The following is a 23,257-nucleotide window of genomic DNA, read 5'->3' as shown; positions in this document are numbered from 1 at the left end:
ACATCGCCTTATTTCTGCCCTCTCTCCCCTGCTCTCCTGCTTGCCTGCGCGCTCTCCTTCACCTGCATATTCTCTTGTGATCAGCAAAAATTTGGTTGCAGCAGATTTGAATTTTCTTGGGAAACACAAATCTAAAAATTCTAACAACCACTTTCATCTGCTCTGTCAGTATCCTAATTATCTGGGTGGGAAACCTGTAATACTGGCAGCTCGAGCACCACTACAGATAGAAATTGATACAGAATCTCAGACCTTTTTGGAGGCAGTCACATTTCTTCATGCAAGACGCAAAGAAAACATCCAGTGATATTCACCTGCTTTTGTCTGTTAATTGCAAAGCAAGAGAAGTGTGTTTTAACACCTGAAATGTCCGTAGTTTCGCAGCTGCCTTGTACAATCCTCCACTATCTCAAACAACACTTTGATATCGGCTAACACCCCTGAAAGTGTTTCTGACCCCCTTCTGATAATGCATTCTTTGCTGCTGGAAGTTGTTAAGTGCTGTGAAAATGAAATCTCCCCACAAGTAACGCTGCCACCTCAGCTTTTTTTTTTTTTTTTTTTAAAGCCAGCAAAATTGATGGGTGTAGCAGTATTACTGTGTGTGTTCTCCCTTCCCCTATCTCTCCCCTTTTCTGTCCTTCTGTCTTTTTCACACAAAAAAACATGCCGTCTTGCTCAGAGTAGATTAGGCCATCCCAGGAGCGGCTGCTGGCACATCAGCACGTTAGCTAGTGCAGTAGTGTGGGAAAATGGAGAATAAGTCGTGATTGATCTCCCTACCAGACTCTTGGCTGGAGCTGTGATCCCTGCCTAAACCCCCGACTGACTGTCCAACAGCTTATGAAATATTCAGCGTTGAGACGATGTCCAGCTTACCTGCAGGAGAAAAAGTTTTCGTGAGCGCCCATCCTTAGTCATTATAGGCTATTTTCCTAGGCTTACATTTTTCTTTGTTTAATAGATTGGGGTTACCACGGCATCTTATTAGCCATTTCACAGCAGGCCTCAGCTCTTTTGTCTCTGCTCCAGCATTGCAGGCCAGGCCTCACACACAACACTTACAGGACATGAGCAAGCTAACATGCTGGTGTTTTTCTTCTCCTTTGCAGAACTTTTTTATTTGCTGCTTTCTCCTCAGTCAGGAGACTTGATGTCAAGCCCCTGATGATTAAGTGCTATATTTTAGACTGGGCCTCCCAGCGGACTAGTGTCAGGCGTAACAGGAGGTGTCTGTACATGCAAGGTGTGCTGCATGTGTGTGTGAGACTGAGGGCGACAGATCTGTTCCAGGGCACCTGGGGCAAGTGTTGATGAGCTGTGAAGGGAAGAAACGTCAGGCACGGGGACAACACTGGCTATCACAATGATAGGCACACAAACAACCCAATTTTATACCAGATTTAGTTGTATGTTTTTTTGGTTTGTTCTACAGTGGACTCTTCTCTAACTGTACTTTAGCTTGCTAATTATACAGCAAGACCATTGCTATGTCTCTTGACTGCTTAGTTGAATCTCCTCCTTCTGTCTTCATGCACTCTATTCTGAGGTTATCCTCTCAGCTGTGGATAATGTGCAAGCATTTGTGCATTAGGCTTTTTGCAAGCTATTCCAGGGTGCTGTTCAGGAAAATAAAAAATAGGCAATATGCATTATAAAAGTGAAAGATACTGGTCAATTCATTCGCTCTGAATTGAGGTAGCTGATGCCCTAGTTTTTATCCCACAGTTTGCCTGTCAGCCAATTTGGTCAGGCCATTCTGAAAGTGTGCAAGATTGCCACATAACAAGAGGTGCTTGTCAGCAGCCTGGAGGCCACACGAGTCACAGATGCCTTGATGGAGGATAATGGCACTGAGAGGTAGCCCAATTTGTTAGCGTGATGAATTGCCTCTGCTGCGCATTCAAAGCAATATTTGTGTTTGTGTGCTCATCCGCACATTATAAGCGTCACAGAGTGTTTGGTGCCAGTTAAAGTGTTTGTTTAATTTTACATTTAATTACACGGGGGTGGGAGAGGTTCAGCATAGCCCGTGCCTTGCATAAGCTACAGCACAGTGTAGCCGTTGCCATTATTCATTGTAAATTACCTTGAGCTGGTCCTCTGCCCCACCTTTCTGAACCACAGTCTTCTCGCTAGGTTTGGCAGTCATTCACTAATGAGATTTCAAGAACCTTTTGCTGTGATGGCTTCGAGTACTGTGTTCCAACTCTCTTTATTGAAGGCTAAAGAGTGCGAACTTGTGCTCCTATAACTTTCAGGCACGGCAACACTACAAGCACCTGATTACACCCGGCTTATTGCTTACATCCCCACATATCAGATGTGGATGGCAGTGTTTCCTATTGTGTATTTTCACTCATCAGCAGTGGGTCTCCACAGTTTCAGTCTGTGACAGTTAAATTTACTTTATTTGAGGCCAAGGTTCCTTAGCAAAAATATAAAAAATGGTCTCCTGAGCTAGAAAAATCTAGATAAAAATTCACCATCGCCAAACAACCAAAATTATACAATAGATTATTGTATTGTAGTGCTTATTCTGTGTTTCCAAATTACTGTACCATTATGTTTGAACGGTAACAGACGACCACACAAAAGAGCATTGACGTGAACCCACATGACACAGCACTGAAATGAAGAAGTACTTTGCTTGTGTGGCAACATTTAAGATAGAGAACATAATGCAGGTTTCTTTGCATGTTTTTTTTTTTTTTTTTTTTTTTTTATATACATTTCCTTGTTGTGACAGCTTTGGTGTTTGTTTGAAGGACAGTTTGCACGAATCATCTAAACGCTTGTAGTGTGGGTAGTCTCTTCACTGCCGCTGATAGCTCAAGTGTAACACCATTGTTTGCACAGGACTAAACCACAGCATTGGAACTGGATTTTTATTCATACAGGAAGCGTAAGTGTTTGACCTTGAAAATGTTAGTTGAAATTCTGAAATGATGTTGATGAAAGGTGTTATTTTGAGGAAAAATGAGACTGCTCTAACACAGGGATTGTGGAAGTAATTTGATGTTGATGTAGTTGTCATAAAGGTAAATTTCAGAGCGTGCTTTCGCAAGTACATTTTCGAAAATAAGCATGGACATTGTTGCACTGTTCTGCTTGTATTGTGCAGACCTAATATGTCTTGATATACATGCCCAAATAGCATTGTGTCTAATACTGTTTCCTCTACTGGAACTGATCTTGGAGGGGGCCCAGAAGCAAACCTGGGTAGCAGAACTAAATTTATCCCCTGTTTTCTCATCTACAAAAAGTGCCAGAGGAAACACTGGACAAACTTACACACACACACACACACACACACACACACACACACTTGCATATCAGTGTGTGTCACGCCGAGTGGAGATGCGTGGTTGATGCAGCTTTTGTCAAGCTGTTTGTTCTGTGTTGTCATGTGCGCTTTGATGTGATTGTTGTTCCATGTCCACCCAGCCTGCAGAACCCATCCGTCCGGGGAAAAACAGAAGGAGCGACGTGTCCGTTTAACAAATGCGAGGCTGTAATTGACGGCACTCCTTTCTGAATGCCTGTGCGAGTGTGTTCTCTTGTGTGTTTTCCTATAGCGTTCTGCGCATCACTCGTAGACGTGTGTGATGGGTCAGACTTCAGGCTTCGATAGACACCATAGACATTCCATCCAAGTGAACTGAGACGTGTTGGATAAGTAATATTGGCTTTACAGGGTATAGGTAGGGCTTTCAAAATCAGACCGCACGTGTTCTTAAAGGATGAGAACGCTGTGAAAGACTATGCGATGAAAGACCAACAAGTGTAGATGGTGCAAGTGCAGACTCTACACTAAAGTAGGGCTTATCCTAAGGAGAAAAACATGAGAAAAACAATATCTGCGTGTTTTACAGCCTTATCACCCTGTCTGTGGTAACTGTAGACCATTGTTGGTCAGACAGTTCTTGAATATTGGCTCAGCCGTACTGTTTTATTTTTCTCCTTCACATGGGCTTTGAAGTGGTCCTTGATGCTTTCTGGATGGTGTGGGGTGGAAGTGGGGCAGAGGGAGCAGAGAGCGGATCTGTGCTCATCATACATCCCTGTCCTCTTACTGACAGGAGTCAGCATGCAGCTCTGTGGGCGAGCGCACCTGCATACAGAGAGGAGAAGAAAGGAGGAGTGAGAGAAACGGTGGTAGGAGGTGGAGAGGGAGAGAAGAAATTAATGCCTGCCAGGCATCCAATCTGAGGGAGGTTTTGGTAGTGGAGCCAAAGCGATTTCATTGTTCCAAACACTGCTTCATCAGTTTGTTTGTGTGTGCATGTACATGTGTAATGTCTTTGCTTTATGTTTTTATGCAGGGAGGATAGGGTTGATTTATTATTTTGTCGGCCTTGGCCTCTGGTTAAATTGAATGTCTTCTGTAGCTGATAGACTACTTACAGCAGAGCCCATTTAATAAGATCAGCTGCTTAAAGCATCTCCAAAGCATTACTGAACAGTTAAAATAGCTCAACTCAGCTTATTCTTGAGTAGTTTTCCTCCTTTCAGTATAATCCCTCTAACATTTTGCAGAAACTCCCCAGGAATTTCCTGTTTAGCATCAGCAGGTAGATAGCTAAGAGCTGGCCTAATCAAGTAAATCCCAAAGTGGAGGTTATTATGAAGGTCAGGTAGTTGTAGCCGTACTTTGGTGCATGGTGTGATAAATTAGTCATTTGGGTTCTGTAGTCAGTGAGCTGGTTATCTTTTATATGAAGTTACCACTGCATGTTTCACTTTGAGATTTGCCTGTTTAATTCTGCGTGTGTTGATATGGCCATTGGTTGGATCCCTGTTTACTTGATTGGCTAGCAATCAGTTTGGCTCCTCTTAAATGCCTTGTGTTCTGTTGTCTTTTAGATTCTGTTATGTCTTCACTGGAAGTCTTTTATTCCTTTTCTTTGTTTCAAAGTAAGACTTCTGAGAGCCTTTTGCATATTTTTTGTATTTTATGCATATGAATCTGTTTTGAAGTTGTATGAAATTATTGAAATTCAAAACAGACTGTGTCAGTCTTTTATCACTATGCAAATAAACTAAACCCATAACTGAAGCTAATCTCAGATATGATGTAATTGCATTTCCTAGAAACTGTAACAAGGCCTGTGTGTCTTCTCCCACCACACTGTTTTGTAGATGCCACAGTAAATCCTCCACACTACTCGTTGTTGTTAGAATATTGATGTACTCTGGTGGAACTGTTGTCCCCTCAGTTTTATATGTACATGTTGTCCTTCGGGATTACATGCATTTGTACTGGGTGCTTTGGCTTCCTCCTACACCAATAGAGAAGTGTTAGGAATTAAAAATTCTCCTGCTATTGCCCTTGACAAAAGCATTGGACTCAGAACTTAAGTTGGTCCCTAAGGGCCCATGCAGAGGCTTCCCATAGCTCTTAAAAAATTAAGCTGTATCAAATGCAGAGGGTGATTTTCTAATGGTGTTTTTTTCAATGGGAACCTGGTCAGAATGTCAGAAAATGACAAAAATTGTCCATCGCAATCTCCTGGAAACCAGGTGATGTATTCAGATGTCTTATTTTGTCTGACCAACAGTCCAAAAGCCAAAGATATTGCGTTTACTATCACATAAGTCTGAGAAACCCAGCAAATGTTTAGATATGGGAGACTCTAGTGAGAATTTAGCTTAAACTTTGCCTAAAATTTCAGTTTAGCATGCAGTAATAATTTGCAACAAGAGGGCAGTGTTCACTATAATTTACTGTAAACTCAAGAGACAGATATGCCTGCCATCATAGAAAGTGAAGAGAAAATGGAATGAAAACATGAATGAAAGCTGATTATTTTTATGTTTAATATTTTTGAGGTATATTTTTGTAGTTTCTGGAGCTGTTCCAGCTGAAATGGATTTGGCTGTTCAAAACAAAGACTCAGCAAGTCATTCCTTTTTTTTTGCCCCATATAAACTACCTGCCAATCAATGTCAGTCTACATGAGTCTCATGTTGCACCTGTAAGACTCGTTTTAAGTCCTTTCTTCATCATCTGTGACATAAAAAAAATCATATTTCTGCACAGTTGGGTAAAGTGAAAGTGTGCATTCTGCTCAAAGGTCAGATATAATGTCCCAGCACAGCATGGAGCATCTCTCCTGGCAGGCCGCTGACAGTGCTGTCAGCTGAAGAGTCAGTCACAGTGGACGGCAGTAGAGGCGGTTGTACCACCGTCTGGTTTAACAGTGGTTCTGGTGATAGTCATCACCAGATCAGAGAACGTCCGTGCAGCCAGCACACTGGGGTCACGCTGTAGGGCATTTATTTGTGGTCATTTTGAGACCTGGCTTGTAAAGTTTCTATGTTCTATGTTCCATATTACCCTGTGTTCAATGATGCAGCTTAAAAACAAAGGTGCGATGATTCAGCTGTTGACTTGGAGTATTCTTGACTGATTACTTGATCACCTTTTGGGCTTTTGGGGGCAGCCTCAGTACTGTGCAGTTTTTACATGATTGTCACCTGTTTTTAACATGCAGAACAAATCCTGATTACTTCCTTGATTTGCTCAGTATTTTGGCCTTTGTTTTTTTTTTAAATATTTTTTTGAAAGAACAACTTTAATCTGCCCTTTGTATGTCTGCCAAGGGCTGTCTCTCCATTGTGCCAGCACCTGGCCTCTTGTTTTTCTAGTGCAGATGTGTCCATTGTTGTGTATGTTTTCATTCTCATCAGCCCATTGAGAAGGGATGACTTTATTGTCACAGCATAGCCGCTGGCAAGCCCACCTGGTGTGACATTACGATGCATTATGGTCTAAGGCCACGGCTTTGTTTCAGGTCGGCAGAACAGCTGACTACCAGGCAAGGACACAACTGGCCAGGGTTGCTGTCTTTTGTTGTAGGGCATAGACGAATGGAGGAGCAGTCGAGGGGAGGGGGGGGGGGGGGGGGGGCGGGGGGGGGGCAGAGGGCTCTGGGCAGAGGGCTCTGGGCAGAGGATGAAAAATGACAGATGGACGAATGGAGTGGTGTCAAGCAGGGCAGAATGACAGCCGGAATAGGCTGTCAATCAGTGACTGGCCGAGAAAGACGAGTCTGTCAGGCGGCTGTCATATCATCTTGGTTATCAAGTAGAGCAGCTGGCAGGTAGTCCGAGCGAGCCACACCAGCTTTGAAACACGGTGGAGTGAAGAGTCTTAACCCAACGAGAGGCTGAAATGGCCCTGATACTAAGACCCCAGTGAATAGTTGTAGATCACACAGGGCACGGCAAGTTGAAAATGAATGCAAAAATGTAGACCACCTTCTTCCACTATATACGGTGACTCACGTCTGGCGCATATATTCAAAACAGGAGCCAATTAAAAAAACATTATTTGACATGTAAATTCTTTTTGTTCTTAGGACTGAATAACCAATTTGATTGGGCAAGGGTCTCCATTCCACAGTCCAAGTGTACAGATGTTCATGAAGGTTTTCTCACTGTGTCACATATCTCTGCTGACCTCTAAAACCCATTACCATCCTGGATCTCTGCATGGCAAAGGTGAAATTTCTGCTGAACAGGAAAAGGGATGGAAATTAAGAAATTAATCACCTGCAACAAATTAATCAAGAAAGTTAAATGCCTCTAAAAACCCATTGTAGACATTTAATATCCAATGAAAGAGGATTTAACCCCTGCAACGATATACCTACAGAGTTGTTTGTTTTAAATGTTGTAGTTGTGAAGAAGTTTGGCCAAAACTTGCAGAATATGCATTTTTTGGTCATAGTTTGTAGTAAGCTACAATGTCATAGCCAATAATAGGGAAAGAAACATTTTGTTTTGTAATGTGTTGACATTGTCAACATTGGATTTGCTCATTGATGCGTGAAGGAGGACCACCCAGAAATGCCTGGGATGCTGGGGTTGCTTTTATTGCAGCAAGAACCTTTCAGGTCAGTGTCGTTATTTAAACACCTGCTTTCCATGACCAGCTCCATGCCACCATGTCAGAGTGACAGAAGGCACAATGTAATGTGAGTGCTTGCTGAGAGCAGGTTTCCCTCGTGGACACTGTGGGCATTGTTGGCATGCAGCGGACCTGCTGCTATAAAAAGTCTTGAGAAGTGCTTTGAGAATAGTATGACTCATTGTGGCTCCAGGCAACCCACAGCAGGCATCAGTGCACTTGCAGGCCATTAGATAAACGTTTGTCTCGGCCTTAAGACATTGCCGATTTAAAAAAGCAACTCTTTCAATTTCCAGTGAAAGATTATAGGCTTATCACAGATTGCTTTCGTAACCCCATTTGACAGATAAATATAGTAACAGCGCTTTATTAATGGTGGTAAAGAAAAAAAAAACAACTTTGTGAAAGGTTGTGAAACTCAGTTTGCAAAAAACAAAAATCCTACTATCCTCATGCATCAATAGCCAGTCCTGGATGGCCTCAAAGTAGTTTATACAATGTGCTGTCTGACTGCGTCTGAAGGCTAAAGTGTTTGTAGCTTCTCTGTATGGCCTCGTTTGAGGGTGGGGTGAAAATCCTGGCATCGCAGGCAAGGATGAGATGAAATAATCGTTTGGAAGTAGATAACTGTCCACACTTTCGAACAATCTATTCTTGCAGACATTCCCGGTGTTCCAGTTGTTTGTGCATGTGAAAAGTGACTGAAGTCGATGGGTGAAGAATTGAAAAAGACTTAAGTTCTTTTTGAGCATCAGCCTTTTAATATCAAGTTTGTCTTGTGACTTATGCATTCTCGCGTTTGTTATGGACTCCTTTTCACGGCTAAACTATAACATTTCAAGCAGTATTTTACATAATTACAGCTTCAGTTCTTACAGATGCAACAAGATGAGATCAGTATATAATGTTTTCTCATTCCACTTGCGGTCTCATCTTGCAGCATTTCAGTCTGCAGAGACACAACTCTGCCTCCTCATTTTGCCTTTTATGATGCTTCCTCCTGATCTAGCCAAGTCTTCAGAACAGATTTGCTGAAATTAATAAATAAAATGATTTTCCCCCAAAGCCAACTCTTCAATTTAATGTGTCCTTGAGACATGTAGCACCACATGAGTAGACGAGCTTTTCCTTCCAAATGCTAATCATTGTCCCGAGTGCCATACTCCCTCTTGTCTGCCATGGCCCTTCTACATTTCCCAACCACAGGATGGACTAACCGACTTGATTTGGAGGCTTAGTCTTTACTGATATCCCTGAAACTTGCTGCCTTCCGCTGATATCCCAGAAACTTGCTGCCTTCCACTGATATCCTGGAAATTTGCTGTCATCCGTAGAAGCTTCGAGTTTCATTGTTCACAGTTTTGTCAAGCTGATTTTGCTTGGTGGGGGAGATGTAAGGCAACCATTCTTGGAGTCTTGAGTCACAGCAGCAGTTTGGCAGTCTAATTCAATACTTTTCTCTGAGTCAGCCTCCATATGGATGTCATGGTGATGCCAACATATCTCTCACAATCCTCACATCTTCTCCTGTTTTGTCAGGAAAAAAACAGGATGAAGATGCACTGTTTCTGTCAGTTGTTTATATACTCCAACATGGACACAGACAGCAGATATGCACATGATTTTGTTCATGCAACATTTACATTTCATATGGCCATGCACTGCATCATTATAGATTTTGGGCTGCATGTGGATGGTCTGCAAACAACGAAGTGTACATCACGTGGCCATACCGAAAGTATACCCTGGACTTTGCTCTGCATCTTAGCACAATGAAGAGTATACTCCCCCAGGTTGGCAGTTTCACAGTTTTTATGACCATTGAACAAGCACAAGTTTTGTTGACTTCCAAAAAGACCAACTAGACCAAACATAAAATTGACCTTCAGATTAGTTGCCCTCTTTTGTTTGGACTCTTAATTGATTCGTTGAATGGTATAAGAGGTCTGCAGGAGTAATGATGGGAATTGAGATGAAAGTTATTTTCTTGCCCTGTAATAATTGATAAAGAGGCCTGTGTCTTTACAGCAATGCTGAATTGTATGGGCTGGATGGAGAAACAGTACCCTAGGCTTGGTTAACCACCATGGATGCTAGGCATTTACTGCTATTTCCTTGTGAAATTGAATGTGTCAATAACCCTGGGGTCCTAAGGCTGAACTTATCTTCTCTTTGTCTAAGGACCAGTCTCACAAAGTGAATGCCCAGTTTGAGTGCATTTTAGTGGTTCCCCCCCACTAGGCCATTCCAGCTTGGCTGTGCTTCAGTGAAAACCAATAGCTACGGGGCTCCTGTAGCATGAAATATGAGATGATGGATGCTTTTTTGAGAGTACTCTTTTTGAGTGCATATCTTGTAAAGTAACTTCTGGCTCCTTGGAAATTCCTCAGTGTCCATTAGAAATATAGCCATAGGTAATTACCTGGATTGGTCTTGACCCTTGAATAAACTCCTCAGTATAATGATGCCACTGCATAGAGTACAATGAATTCTTAGCTCTGTTTAAATGTTTAGTTGTAGATCTTCAATAGATATATTATTTTTGGCAGTATTTTACTTTTATCCTCTTGTTGCTGTTCTTTTTGTGACAAGCACTGCCTTCTTGCTTTCCCCTCCCCCGGTCCTTTGCACTAAACATCACTAAAATCAAAGACTGTGAAGTTCTGTGATGGTGTCATCTTCTCTCTCATCTCAACCTGTGACCTTCAAAGCATGTTTTCTTCTTAAGCAGATGCACCCTAGTTAGTGAGATCAAGGAGGATATTTCCGACACTTAAGGAACGAATCCAGCTCTGATGATGGCACCTCTCCATTAAAAATGCTCCCAAAGCTTCATTGGAATATATGAAGGAGATCATTAGGCACTTGATATGATTTCACTCAGGAGAGATAAGTGACCCCAGACTTTGACATTTCCCTTGCAATATAGCTCCAGAATTTGCCAATTACCACAGTCATTAGAATTCCATTTACCATGACTGCTTATCTTGACCTTGAAACATAAATTTTCAATCCAAGTGGCAAACTTGACAGAGGTACTCTTCTCTCTGTCACTCTCAGTTTCTTATTTGCCAGTTTCCTGGATTTCTTTCATGTGTCTCTGTTCTCTTCCCATGAGCATGTCTTTGGAACTGAGCAAGCAAGGCTTGTTCTCAAGCTGTGATCTAACTCCCATCTGGTCCTCCCAGCTACCCAGAGTTTCATTTCAAAGCAAGATGAACTTGTAGAGGCTCTTAATAGCGATGTCACCTGTCATCCCATTTGCCTGAAAGTCACATAAACCAGGACCCCTGCATCAGTGATAAATGGCACTGTATTAAACCTCTGTGTACTCTAACAAGCATGCTTCTGTTCAGGTTTTAGTGTATTTCTTCCTGACTTTGATTGCATGCTAACCCCCCCACAGCCAGTCACAGTGTTAGTGAGTGGCTGACAGAATTCACCTGTTTTCCTTGTTATGAGGGGGTTTTACAAATAGCACTGCTATTAAAGAGCTATGCTATATTGGAGTATTTTGTATTGTTGAGAACTTAACTAATTTGTTTACTATTTTAGTGGATGCTTTAAAGTAGTTTTCACCTTTTTTTAGCTTTTCTAGAACACAATTAGTCGACTAATTGATTAGTAGAATGGCTGAAAATTTTCCGGCCTCAATTGTGAAGATTTACTGCCTTATTTAACAGTAAATGGCTGTTTATAATACTAATAGTAGAATACAGTACAATATGATATGGGTTTCTGGCTGCTTGTTGGACAATTGTTACCTTGAACTGTAAGAATTGTGACGGACCATTTTTTGACATTTCATAGACTCATCAATTACTTTATTCATCAAAAAAAATGGTCGTCAGATTAATTCACAGCTTAGCTGCTTTAGTTAGTTAATGGTCTACCTTTTTTCTTTTTTCCCCCCTTCATAGTAAGCCCTACCATTCCACTGCAGGCAGAATACATTACAGCCAAAGACAGGCTCGATTTAAGCAAATGCAATTGTGTGTGTATTTTTATTTGAATCTGTTGAACTGAGTCTCTCCAGTCAGTCCTTGATTTTTGACGACCTAAAACAAATACTAACGCAAACTTTGGCACTGTTGCACAAGGGTTCATTATGATGAGGTTGTAGTTTGGGGCAGTAGGGTGGCCATTAGCCAGATGTAGAGTGGATTTCTCAGAGGAAATGTTTAGGGATGGTTGGTTCAACCCAGTTAACATTTTATTCAGGCTGGGACAACTTGAGCTGCTCTAGTCCAGCTGAGGTGTTATTAAGTTCATTTCATCCAGAAAAAGAGTAAATAAATGCATGTTGCTGATTGTACAGTGTATAACTGTGATTTTACCTCTTTAACATGTCATTTCTGTGAATTCTAAAGGTGGATAAAACTCTTATCTTAAAACAAAGATGTCTGTCTCCTTGACTTGATAGGGGGCATTCTGAGGCTGGCACAAAGGATGTCTCTTGTAGAGGTGCTGGCTGTACAGCTTGTGACATTAGTCTTGCTGTCTGCATCAGCATCATTCACTTGCAGAGGGAAATCAGAGGGACGATTCTCCCTCCTGCATTTCTGGGCTGCAGTTCAATCAGTAGTCGGGCTGAGAGAGTCATCTGTTTCTTTCTCCTTCCCCATCACCCTCTCTCTTCATCTAACATGCACACACACACACACACACACACACGCGCCCTACCTGCAGTTGCTACAGCTGCCCTAATATCATTATAACACTCCCAGCGAAGGTTGGGCCATATTTGATGCGGCCCACCAGACAAAAGCTGAATTTGGCTGCAAATGAACGGCAGTCTCATCTCTCAGGATCCCTGTAATAGGGTTCTGGGTTTGTTGCCCCCTCTGGCTGAGATTTGCAGATTTGCTACCCAGACATGAGCGCAAGAGGAAGCCCTCGCTCTCATTCACCACTGCAAATCTGTAGAGTATAGAGTTTTCATCCAGGATGAGCATTGTTGCCTTTTATGTATTCCTTTTGCCTGGAGACCTGTTTTCTACTAAGATGCTATCACTGTGCATTTCACACAGATGCATTATCTGCGAGTTCTTGTGCCGCTTGATTTTTATCTTTGCTGAAGTTTTGAAGTTGGATTAGGGCAAGTGTTTGTTTTCAGTGTGGAGTGGTTAGATTTCTGTTCATATGGAGTTTGCAGACGCCACGTTCATACACAGCAGTGCTGACGCCTGATTAGCATAGCTTTGATTGGCTTCCAAAGAATGTTGTCACGGTTGATCATAATTTTAATACGGCTATGCTAGTTTATTCTAGTGATAACCTGAGGGTGAAGGGCAGCTGTAGTGGCTTGACAGAAACATCAAATCACAGTAAGCATATATTTACAAAAATCAATGAAGTCAATGAATGAGGTCAAATGTTACATTTAATGTCTTTGTACTGAGTATATATCAAAAAAGATAAGCAAATTATCACAATCTGATTTATTCATATTTTACACTGTGTGCCAACTTTTTTGGAACCAGGGTTGTTGAAGGATCCGGAACAGGTCTCTCACAGTCACGCAGCTCTTCTCATGCCATGACACCAAAATAGGTCACATTGCTGTTCTAGCGGGCACCACATGTTGAGAGGTGTATGAGATTGTGTTAACGCAGACCACAGTTTTGACCTTAAAAGCTCTTGCTGCACTGTCTCAGACGCTGAACAAAACTCATCCCCATGCTGAGATGCATTTGTGATGCCTTGGCCCGAGTGATGAGCAGCAGCCCATGCAGCTACAGTACTCTCCATTTAGCCAAGAGCAATCCTTCATCCTTGGCACTGAAGCCCTAAAGCGTGCAAGCCTCACCATGTCTGGGGTGACATTTAATTGGAGGAATAACAAAAGGCTCATTGTCTTTCCTCTACTGGAAATTACTACAGCAATTTTCCCCCCCCCCGCCACACAAATCAATGTCTTTGTCCTCCAGTGCAATTATGCATGCAGAGTCACAGTTATGACGGAGTAGCTTTTTCTATGTTTTACAAAGTCGTGAGGTCCCCTCTGGTGATATCTGTATTCGGCATGGTTGCTCATTAGATTGCGTGGATCATTAAAGGCTGCTACATCAAACAGGCGTTGTTTGGGTTACTTGCACTGAGCTCATGTTGCCTGTGTTGTCTATGTCCCTCTCCAGCTTCTACAAAGAAGACCTGATCTGACAATGGATCTTTGAGGCTGCCTTTTCATTTTTCTTCTTTTTTCTACTGCGGAGTATACGAGCAATTAATGTTATTGCAGAAAGTTATATGATGCAATTTGTTTTTAATACATAAATAAAGGTGCCTAGATCTGTTTATTAGGCCGACCAAGTAACGAGTAAAAAGCTATCAGTTGCTGAAATGGAGTGATTGAGTCACTCACCAAATTACTGAAGATCTTCTGGCATCTTTTTTTGAGCAATGTACTCTGTCACACTAGTTCACTCAGGTTAAATAACAATGAAATGGAAGTTAATGCAGACCCTAAAGTAAGCAAATAGGCTCAGTATGCAGAGAGCACTTGCGTAGTAGCTTGCATGCGTACATGCATGGTATCAGTGTTTTTTCCAGCGCTGTTGAGGAAAGTGGATCTTACATTCATTGCCTGAAATAAGAGCTTTACAATTGCAGCCAAGTTTTCAAGCTGCTCAGAATGCCACAGATGACTAAGCTATCTATCTTGCCTAAAGATCTTGAGTTGCTTTTATGGTTTGGGACTTTGTTTGCTAGCTCGTTCGTTAAGCGAAGGTGCAGCACAAAAAGTGTCCATGCTTGTAGGGAAGAAAGATGAAGACATTGTGACTATAAACTATGCACATTCAGTCAATGGCGCCTTTTTGTTTGCGGTACTCTGGCTGTCAGTCAATGTCACTGTCATACTGATGTCAGAGGACTTGCCATTACTGCTTTATGCGAAGGCGGTTTAAAGTAAAACGTTTTAACTGGCTATGTACACAGAGGTTCTTCTTCGACAGGCAGATAACAATGTAATGCTGACTGGTATGTGCACGGATGAGATGCTTTCTACCCTTGCTGATTTCTTTTTTATCCGTCAAGACGAGACCTAAATATACAGAGTAGCTCTATATGCTACAGCTAAAAAAAAGCCATGTAATTATAGTTGGGCTTAGAATGGCAACCTAAATATTATTGATATGTTAGTGTGCTGTTCGGTTGAATCGGATGGAAACAAATCAAGATAATTATGTCTTTATTGAACAAACTGACGCCTTTGTTGCACCTGTATATATGTCAATATTTTGAATGATTTTCCAAACTTTTCATCTATGATGAAATTGTTAAAATCATAAATAATCACCACAGACAGAGTTGTGTGTGTCAATGAAGACATTGTTTGCTTAAAGGGAGTCACTTGTTGATTGTGCTGAGCCCTGCTTGTCAGTAAGGTGCATTCAGGTCTCAAGAGGGCCGACTTCTTATTCAAAGAGCAGAGCATCTTTCCCTGGAAAGTTAATTCTGAATTACCCAGCTACTTGCTACTCCAGCTGCACTAGCGCTTCGTTTTCATGCAAAAAAAAAAAAAAAAAACCCTCACACCCCAGGCTAGCTAGTTAGTTGGATAACTACAGTGCGAAACACAGACATCGTGTGTCTGTGCTCTTTGTGTGCTGAAGAGGCTATACGATTTGGGAATTTATACCTCCTCAAAGACTCCCTTGTGGAAGAATGAAACATTGCTTTGTCCCCGCCGTAGAAAAAGAGAGCAAAAAGAAGAGCAGAGATGGAAGCACTCCACTCTGTTCGCCTACATTCCCTCGTAGACATAGAATATGAAACAGCAGAGGCAGCCATGTGTTTGGAAATAATGATGAAGGGACCACGGTGGTACAGGAGACAGTGTATAATTACTCTACCCTGGCAGTAAATTTTGACCCCTCAGGATTTCAGAACCACAGTCAAGCCCATTCGAGAAGATACAGCAGCTTTGGGGCAGCAATAACGTGTCTTATGATGTAGGCACGCTGTCTTAATGATTGTCGAGTTTGCAGAGAGAGGTTGCGTAAAGTGCTCAGTGTCTTCTTGACTGGAGTGTTACTGAGCGCCTTCCACTGATGTTTAAGCCAATGAGGCGTAAATGTCTTACCTGCTTTCTTTGCTGTCTCTTAGTGACTCTGCAGCTCATAGAAAAGCCATTGTGCTCAACAAGAGAGCAATAACACCTTCTTGTCCAGGGGACTCAGTTATATGTAGACTGCGTAATTGTCCACAGCTGTGTTTTTAACGTCCAGTTTATGGCTTCATTTCTGGCCATTCTGCTGTCTTAATAGAGCTTTTTCTCCCAGTTTCCCGCTTTCCCGCAGTAGGTGGATGTTTGGATGAAGAGAAAATGATTTTTAAGCTGTATATGACTGTGGCTAGCCGCCCTCAGTTTACCCTCACTGCAGGATTTTCAGCCTGGAACCTCACAGCGGGGGATTTAGTATATGCTTGTCTGTAGCTCCAAAATGTACTGATACTCCAAGCATTACAGCCTTTGAGTTGAGTTCCTTCACAAGGATATTTTGAGGGCTAAGGCGAGTGCATCATCAGGAGCTGCACATGCATGTTAATTGCCTTCCTCATTACACCTTGCCAGTAGATAGACTAGAAACTTGAGAGTAATCCTGCACTGTTCTTTTTTTCCAAATCATGACAAAGCATTCAGACGTGAGTTCTTTTGAGAATACCTTCAATAGAGATCTCAGTCTGTGATGATTAGGTCTGTAATTATTGCTGCTGTTTGTTCGCAGTGTTTGTGTTTGTGATATCCAATTGATTAGCCGCCCGTTATGACAGCAAAGCTCTTTGTGTGCCAGTAATTACTCCCTATCTCCAGGATTCACTGCAGCCTGCTGCTTCTGCCTGGCTCTCCCAGTGCCATCCCTATTTTTGGTCGATGGTAACAGTGGGTTTTGATAAAAGCAAAGCCTCTGCCCCGGTGGACTCCTTGGCTAAATGTGGAATTGGCATGCCTTTCATCCATTTCCTTTGATTCACATGCCGCAGTTTGAAAATTCAGTGACTTGGTGCTTTTGGGAACGTCACATTTCTTATCCCCCTCCTTACCTTTTTAAATGGACTCAAAGTGCAAATCTGTATCTGCTTCTGAACCACTCTTGTATCAAAGACGTTGACATAATTCTTAATCTAGCATTGTGCCCAGTTTTGGCTTATTGGTCCTGCAGCATTTAACAAAGAGCTTAGGGAGGAAAGTTTGTGACCTGGCTCAGAAAATGTGATTGAAGAAAACTGTGTGAGATGAATTTAAGTTCCCTTGACACTTACAGCTGGTGATCTCAAACAAAATGACAATTCACCATGTCTGCCGGCCTTTCATCCACTAATGAATATGCTTTCATCAGTAGACAGCCAACACATTTTTTTTACTTTTAATCCTATCAAAATGTTTTCTTTGTACCTCTTTCTAATCAAATGTGAAATACCATCTTAAGGTATTTATGGCCAGCAGAACGAAGTTGCAAACACAACATTGACATATCATCGCCTTTTAAGTACATATAACAAGCTTGTTAACACACAAGTGTTTATTTAGACATCCAGCAGTTACGGAGCAGTATTATCATTAATCTGGTGTCATGTGTCTGGCCCACTGGCAAATGTAAATTCAATATTTACTCTTTTAGCTCTGTGTTTGGTCTCTACTAACTCCTGAGGGAGATATCTGGCTCTAAAGCTGCTAAAGGCTCCACTGCGTTCACCAGCTAGTCACTAACTGTGTCTCTTTGCTGCTTGTTACTGAGCAGGTTGTGTACAGTGAAGGTTTTTAGAGGTGCGGCTGAACGCAACGCTGTGAGATTGCAGGCCAGACAGCTAGCCGTTGAACTTAAGATCACTATAAAGCTCTGTAAAACCAATGCTGCAGAATCAGGTGACAATTCTCTGTAGGTTCTTCACTACAAGTGACCCCTTTTCCAGTGTCTTACTTCAGTAATCAGCTGTATCCATCTTATGTCTGCAGAAATTGAATTGCGTCCAGTTTTCATAGTAAGCTTAAACAATAAATTAAACAGTGAAATCATTAGGTACATCAGTTTTAAAGGGCCCATGCTACTGTAAACATTTATTAATGTAGTTTTCAGTTGACAGGTTCTTTGATGCATGTGGCTGATTCTGTTTGGTCTCTTGGAGGTAGGCTTCTGTTAGTGAAGTAAAGTGAAGTGCTGTGGTCTGAAGATATGCAGCGTGTCAGTGGATTCCATTTTTAGACAGAATGATGATGGGTTTAATGACATTAACCGTCCATAGCCCTTAGGTGCATTGCCTCTACTTTGGCATTTAAGTGGTGAAATCTATAATACATTGATCTTATAATGTTGTAGCCACCCAGCTTGTCCACGTTGCAATTAGTGACACTCATCTTTGAGCATGCTGTTAATCTCCAGTGCTAAGAGCGAGCGGTGCTTCTTATTTTCCATCTGGCGTCCACGTTGTGTGCAGAGACTGTCATAAAAACATCTGTTACGATTCAAGTCCACACATCAGTTGTCAACCCAACATATTCCTCAGACAGGATTTTTCAGAGCTTGGATGGATGACTACATGTCTTGAAACTAGTGTTTTGGCTCAAGATCATGGATGTACCCCAGAAATCTTGGTCCCTGTGAAATGTGGATAGGCTGAATGTTTTTGCAAATGAAATGCACCAGTTCATCAGTTAAATCAGTTAGCAAACAGCCAACATTTAGTTTTTTGGAATTGGGCAAAAATTGTAATTTGTGCTTGTTTACATACTGAAAGCTCCTCTGTCTCTACAAGTGTGTATGTATTTTGAGAATTGGTTATTATATAGTTGTTGTGGAGTGATATTTCAGTCGCTGTGTGCAAATAGTACAGTAAATAATTTCCTTCTGTTGAATAATGCCTTTTACTGAGGGGAATCCAAAGACGACCCAAATATGTTTAGTAAATTAGAGGAGAATTTGTGGCTGTAGGTAAGTTCATTGTTTTATTCCTGACCATCCTCTTGGGGGGTATCGTATCATTGCTCTGCTTATGTACACACTACTTTGTCCAGATTTCACATCCACTCTACATTCAGTCAGGGATGTTCTTAGGTGATGGGAGGCTAAGCTTTATGGGGAGCATATAGTATTATAGACCACTCTAAGAGGAGCTTAATCTTTCAAAATATGATCAGGTTGCTTTGACAGATTGATCTGTGTTTTTGTGTTCATGCAGTGGAGTATTAAGTCTAAGATAAAAGCAACTTGAAGATTGAGCAAGGTGATATCAGTCAAACTTTCTCCTTCTAGCTAGGCTGTGTTTTGAACACTGTCTGCTAAATAAGGGTGTAAGGGAGTCTTACTCATCTTAGCTAAGAATGCATTCTGCACAGTAATTGCTGTGGTGTTAAACCAATAGTTTTTGGGGTTCAGATTTCTCATCTTTCCTCTGTAATTACAAATCAATACTAACCTAGCCCCAGCTGGTTAATTGTATGCCACATGGCCACCTTTGTGTAATGTTATTGAACGCAGAAGGCACAGTTGCCTAATAGTTTTGTCATTGATGGATTCCTTGCACATCAGCCCATAGTTTTGCAATTGCTGATAATCTCAACCTTCCCTGTAAGGGCAGACCCTCAGGCTCAGTTTATTCCCTTACAACTGGTTTAGGGTGCTTTTTAAAAATCTTGTCACATTCTCCACATGCTTAATTGCTTTAAAAAAAGACATTAGCACTGTCTCTCCACTCTCTTTTGCATACCAAATGACCAAAAAAATGGAACTTTTTGGACAATGAATTGATCGTACCTTTGTGCAACTTTAATGACTGATGTTGAATGTTTCTAGACACAGGGGAGGGGAGGGGTTTTGAGTCTGTAGCTTGCAGTGAGTTTGTGGCTTATTGTATCATGTCTTGTCTACTTTCATTTCTATACATACAAGGGAGGAGCAGAAAGTATAGGCATCAAAATAAATTTGATTTTGTATTGTACTTTGGTAAAAAAAAGGAAAAAACCTACAAAGGCTGCAGTTGTTTTTTAAATTCACATCTCCCACTGCATTACTAGCAAACAAACACTACATTTCATCCATCCTACATTCTTCTATTGTGTACTAATGTGTTTTCACTGTGACATTAATCAGAAATATGTTCTCGCAATAGGAAAATCACAGTAGGAACAATATGGTGCTTTACTGCTGTGCTTGCACACCACACTGTTAGAACAAGGCTGTTGTTAACATCATCTTTTGGAGTCTTTCCTCCTTAGGAAGTAGGAATATTGTGGTTGTAGGATTGTCTCAGTTGGCCTCATTGGACTCACTTGACCAGGTGCATTCTTTTTCATGATACTATCACAGAGAGCAGTTGGATCACACTGAGCAACTGCTTTGTTTAGATTACTTATCTGTTTGTAGTTGTTCAGTTCAAAATGCAGGAAGCAATGGAGCGTGAAATGATTCAATGTACCAAAGCCCCTTCTTGAAATTTCTTAGAGGACCTCCGGAGCCCTGTGCCCTCGTCCGGCAGCAGTATCAGCAGGCCCTCTCTGAATGTGAGAAGGTTAAATGCTCACAAGTTTTGCTCACACTTGTTTAAAATATTGTCATCTGCTGCTGAACAACCCCTGTGTTGTTTGCCAGTGAAGCTTGCCCTGTCAGTATCTAAACGTTTATGGTGTTGTTTTTTTTGGAACCAGTATGGCTGTGTTCTATGTACATACAATCATGAGTGTAATTAAATTCATATAGCATGAATAATTGGAATCATCCAAGGTTGTACTGAGATTTTATTGCATTATTTTAATCTGCAAACTATAATAACTGTACACATTGTGCAGTTGAACAAATTGTGTGTAATATCATTGCAACTTAAGATGTTACATATGTGTTTTGAATGACTCATTAAGTGCATACAGTGTCAAAGTTAATGACTTAGTTATTTCAACTTTTTCTTTCTTTTGAAGACAAGCTTTAGGTCAAAATGTTATTTGCTGCATCTTATTAAAAAGCGCTTGGCTATAGTATATTTGATGTGCTCCAGACCTCATTTCTTCAGGCCTTTTGAAAATGATCAGTGGAGGCATTTGGTTGACCAGACAATGGGAACCCGAGATTTAATTTTATAATAATCTATAACAAAGAAAAACAAGCACACACAATGTGTAGCCACATGTGTTCCAACCACCTTAATAAATCAGACAGACATTGTTTTGCATTCTTACTTCAGACTTGAACTAATACAACTGCATGCATGATCGCAGTGCAATTCTCGACCCTGTTTGGCTAATTTATTATTCAGTGCCTCTCCTTGTCTGCTTACAGCTTGTGTAAGCATCTTGTCTAGCTTGGCTAGGAAAATAGCCTAATTCAAGATCGATTGTTCTGTTAGACCCACAAGGCATTATACATCTGTGTCATTGCCGTAGGTACGGCCGAGCTGTTTTGCTGTTTTCACAAAGGTGTGAATAAGGGCCTGCACATCTGTGAAAAGATAATTAGGATGTCGATAGCAGTGATTCTGCTCTCCCATGAATCTGTTGTCAGGAAAATGTGGAGCTCATTGGCTAATTGCCTTCAAATGACTCCAACTTAGTATTTTACACAAAAATCAGCATGTTCCAGGGCTGAACAAATCTTAGAAAGCCGCATGCTTCCCTACACATAATCAGCCAGAGCACTGACACATACACAAAATAGACTGTAGACACAGAAAAGTCTCTATCAAACTGTGCTGCATTTCATCAGAATTGAATAACTCCGCTCCCAGCAGCCTTTTTTTACAGCCCAAACTGTTTTATGTGTGAATCTTTATCTTTACTGTCAAAATGTGGAGGCAGTGGAGCAAACAAACAATGCTAGTTTATAGCTATTCTATGTCTAATGGGTAGTCCTAGTAAGAGCTGGAGCACAGTAATGTGTTCTGAAGTTATTCCCCAAGGCAAGTCAATATTTATGACATTGTGTTTCTTTACCTCAAGATACATTGTCATTTTTCAGTTTTCATTCATTAATTTTAACAGGCAGTAGTGTGGCTGTTTGAATGTATATTAACATGAAGATCTTGCACCTCAACATGGCACAAAAACAGAAACCATCTGGTTGTGTTGCAACTGCCAGCTGGTTCATTCAGAAAAATATAAAGGGGCAAATTTTCTGTTTTCTTTCTTTGCATCACCACCTCAAGTGCAGATCCGAATGCATATTCATTTAGTCCAAATCCATATTCATAGGTTTTTGGAATTTTCCCACATATCTTACACAGTAACTTCATTTTTCCCCTGGTTTTTATCCTTATCCTTATCCATATCTTCAATGCCCAGTTGCCGTATACACTGTTGTCCTTGCCTCGATCGAACACTATTTGCTGGCCTTGGGAGGGTACACATTGCCATATGCAACCTCTATGAACCGCATCTCTTCAGGAGTGGTTGAAATTTCAACTGCACATGACAGCAAACCCAGTGCATCTTTTTAGTGCACACTATTTCACGCTATTGAAATTTATTGTAACCAAAATAATTCTGGTGAAGACTTTCTAATGCTTCAAGCATGTGGGACATGCCTCTTCCATAGATCAGTGGTGCTCCAGAGGTCAACAGTTTTGTAGCACAGACCACCAAATTGTAGCACAAGTATAAAAAAAAATCTGTTCTACTTCATATGAGCAGTACAAATCGCTGAAATTAGGTAATATTAATATTAAATTCAGATTGAGAATACAATATGAATCTGTAAATATTTGTTCCAAGGCTATTAATTACTGTATCATACAGGACCCTCTTAGAGCTAAATTTGTATTGTTCATCTCTCAGTATAATCATGCAACCCTCATCATTTTCAGTTGTACAAAAAAACTGAAAGATTATTTCATCAGAATATTGAACTGTTACACTATAACTCTGCACAACCCTGCTGATACACTGGATATACTGTATGTTTTTTGTACATACAGTGTGTGACTGCACTGCATATGTGTGCATATCTTTGATATTCAACTTGTTACGTGTTCATAGATACCAAATACTTGAATGTGGCCCTTGTAATGTAGTCATTTCCTTTTGAATCCACTTTTTTTTAGCAAGTATCCTGTATCCTGTACCTGGCACTAGCAACAAACCAAACCACTTGAAAATCGGTCTAAAATTAAGCAAGTTATGATGATTTTAATTGTGAATAGACCTCCTGCTTTAATAGACTTACATGCATTAGGAGACGCTGCTTCCCTTTACCAATTTGAGAATGGGAATTGGTGTTGAATGTGTGGACTCTCCGCAGCCTGCTAAGTATCTTAGCAGGTAGCTTAATGATGCACCATCGATTCACCTCCCACAAACACTACAACCACACGCTGTTTTAAAGCGAAACCAATCTTTGTCCAGCGAGTGTTTTAGCA

The 23,257-nt window shown here is 41.1% G+C and overlaps 1 protein-coding gene across 3 annotated transcripts in view; it reads left to right on the top strand.

The window, feature by feature from the left end:
* LOC121619413 (dolichyl-diphosphooligosaccharide--protein glycosyltransferase subunit STT3B) overlaps positions 1-23,257 on the top strand; it is an 88,222-nt gene that overhangs the window by 9,042 nt on the left and 55,923 nt on the right. Inside the window, exon 1 of one of the 3 annotated variants that reach the window (XM_041955116.1) lies at positions 2,867-2,905. The exons of the other annotated variants lie outside the window; for them this stretch is intronic. The gene's annotated coding sequence lies outside the window, so the exon portion shown is untranslated. Of the gene's footprint in view, positions 1-2,866; positions 2,906-23,257 lie in introns of those variants that run through there. 3 annotated transcript variants of the gene reach the window in all.

The sequence above is a fragment of the Chelmon rostratus genome, chromosome 16 (genome assembly GCF_017976325.1).
Source record: "Chelmon rostratus isolate fCheRos1 chromosome 16, fCheRos1.pri, whole genome shotgun sequence".
Taxonomy (NCBI): Eukaryota; Metazoa; Chordata; class Actinopteri; order Chaetodontiformes; family Chaetodontidae; genus Chelmon; species Chelmon rostratus.
The sequence above is the reverse complement of the archived record's forward strand: the minus strand, read 5'-3'. Positions and strand labels throughout refer to the sequence as shown.